This window comes from Dioscorea cayenensis, chromosome 6, assembly GCF_009730915.1.
Source record: "Dioscorea cayenensis subsp. rotundata cultivar TDr96_F1 chromosome 6, TDr96_F1_v2_PseudoChromosome.rev07_lg8_w22 25.fasta, whole genome shotgun sequence".
NCBI lineage: Eukaryota > Viridiplantae > Streptophyta > Magnoliopsida > Dioscoreales > Dioscoreaceae > Dioscorea > Dioscorea cayenensis.
The window spans coordinates 18,331,723-18,334,519 of NC_052476.1; the positions used below are offsets into that span (position 1 = coordinate 18,331,723).

Below are 2,797 nucleotides of genomic sequence, written 5' to 3' on the forward strand. Positions count from 1 at the left end.
TTGTTCTTCAGACCCAACTCAAGTTTAGCTCTTATTTATGAATTCTAGACAACTATATATGCTCTAATTTTAGTATCTCTATTAGTTAGTAGCTTTGCAAATTCACAAGGTTATGTAAGTGTGAGAGTATTAATTCAAATTTTTCACTCAATTCTAAAATTATTTTATCACAAGTTTGATTGGATATATGCACATCTAGGGTGGAATTGCTCGCAATCCTAGTTTCGATTATCCCTGCATAAACCTTGAAAGCGCCATATGTTGAATCATTCTACTAAACTTCTTTTTATAATATTCTTGTAGAATAAACTGTTACTTATCCCCGCCTGTTCTAAATCGGGTTTTGGAGCCACTTACCTCTTGTGCTTATTGAAACCTTGCTAAAACTATGTTACGTATGCCAGGCAGCAATTCTTCAAACCTGATTTATGAACTCCTAACTTTCCAATGACAAACTGAAGAGTTCCTCTAGGTTTTTTTAATTAATTTTTTTTGTAAGTTGATGAAATGGATGGTAATGATATTGGAACAGTAAGCATGATGTTTACGACATTGGAAAAAGATTGCTCAAGCGGACCCAAAAATATGCTCGACATTTTTACTTCTAGAGAATTATGCGACTTTTTCGAACAGGTTATGAGCAGTTTCCATCATTGTCTAAACAGTCAGTAGATAAAAATTCTTTCATTCTACTTTTCTTAATCTGTCATGTCGGGGATTAACCTCCTTTAATATCTCGTAGCACTATTAGATGTTCCGATAAACTGCAGTTCCTTTGACTTCCAGCCTTTTATGATTTGGCCAATGTAGTACCAACACTTTGCAAAAGTTCTATCACCAGTGCTAGTGAATCATACGAGCAAGCTTGTACGCGCCATATCAGCATGATCATTTATGTTGTAAGTTCTATCACCCTGAAGAAAAAGTTGTGATATTAAATTTTACCGCACCCTCCCCTTTTGCTGGATCTTTAAGTTTTTATTTATATTTGAGAGATATTAATTCATTTACAATATCATATTTTTGCAGCAATTTGAAAAAAATTATTCTAGTTTGCTCGGAAAAATAGAAGATTTGATGTACACAATCACACCCGAGGAGGTAATTAACTGTGAAACACCTTCATTATGTTGTTTACCAAGAATTCTTGTTAGTTCTCGAAACGTTCTCGAAACGTGGTGCTTTTCGTAAGTTCACAACTCCAATTTTGAAACTACACTCATCGAAGAAGTATACAAAACAAAGCATAATAAAGCGTAGTATATGCTTAGAGCTCGGAATCGGAAAAACCACTTAGTGACCAAAGTGAGCTAGTCTGTCGTCATTTATTTCACCTAACTTGCAGTATAATGTAATCTCTCACTTGTGTCAAAAATTCTCAATTTGGCGTTTGATTACTCGTACCTTAACATAGCCAACTTGGTTGTCAACTTTGAATTGTAGTGCACCCTAATTCTAAAATCTATCTCCAACCCATGTCTTGAATATTTGCTATCACAATCATAACCTAAAGAAGTCACTTCCATTGCCCGGACAACATTAGGCATATGGAAAGGGGAAAAACTAGCTGTACAAATGACCATATATATTGAGCAAGCGTTTAATTTAGTGATAATTATGCCTTGTAACATTGAACTGAACCTTCTCTTTTATAGGATACAATAAGAAATCAGCAGGCTTTTAAAACTAAGGCAAAATACTACATAGCTGTGTTTTCTTGGTGCATGCATACATTTATATACAAGCATGTGTGCACGTGTGTGTATGTCCATACTATTGGTGCACCATATGCTCTTATGTTCAGACATTTATTTCACTGTTCTATATATGTGGAATGTGATTTAACAGCTTGTGGTAAATACTATTTTACTTTGGTAATAACTGACAGGATTATGCTTACAGATTCCTTTCCAACTGGGATTGTCGAGAATGGATCTTAGGAAAAAAACTGAAATCCAGCTTATCTGCTGTAAGAAAGAGATACTCTATTATGAAGCATGGCTTCCTCGCAATAAGATTGTTAACATTTCTCTTTCATTCTGACAGGCTGACAAGTCAATCAATGCCATGTCTAGGAAGTTGCAAAAGAATTTAACGTCAGAGGAGCTGCTGCTTTCTTTGTGACCTTCAATTTAACATCAAATTATAGGAGGTTATATAAGAATTTAATATAGTTTGTGCATTCACATCACTTGTGTCTTTTTTGCGGACACCCTTGGATTCATCATCTGTTGATGTTGCTGTCTTTTGTCTCTCACTAATGGGAACCAATTTCTCAAGCTACCTGCAGGAAGCAAACAGAGTTCTCAAGCCATGGTTCACATTTTACAAGCTGTTTTTCATTTCTACAATCCTTAATTTTGACTTAATGACGTTTATGAGAATTTATTGTCATGTGCTGCAGTGGTTAGCTACTAATAGTGGAAGTTCGAAGTATGTTTGATCCAAACAATGGCGGAGCAGACCCTGATAAATTTTGTGAAGCTGTCTGCAAGCTTAAATACAATTCAGTTTCTAAGGTCATATTCTGTAACTCCCTCTTGTTATGGATCTACATATTCTAACTCTGATAGTAATGTGCTAAGTTATTTGTTCCAGAACTACTCATATCTGATTAAACCCCAAACAATGATCGGTATCTCAAAACTTATCTTTCTAAAAGACCCTCATTACTTATGAGCTATTATTGCCGAGTATACTGGGTACAAGTAAATGGTGGCAGACACAGATGACTCTTGAATGTTTCTTATAATTAGTGTTTTCTTGCCGGATTTGAAGAATAAAATGTTTCTTCTTT

At 35.0% G+C, this 2,797-nt stretch overlaps 1 long non-coding RNA gene across 1 annotated transcript; it reads left to right on the forward strand.

Annotated features, from left to right (window-relative positions):
- Nucleotides 1-1,062: 1,062 nt before the first annotated feature.
- On the forward strand, nt 1,063-2,326 carry LOC120263963. Its single transcript, XR_005537191.1, has 3 exons — nt 1,063-1,101; nt 1,903-1,969; nt 2,047-2,326. It is a non-coding gene; the product is annotated as an uncharacterized LOC120263963 (long non-coding RNA).
- Nucleotides 2,327-2,797: the final 471 nt, after the last annotated feature.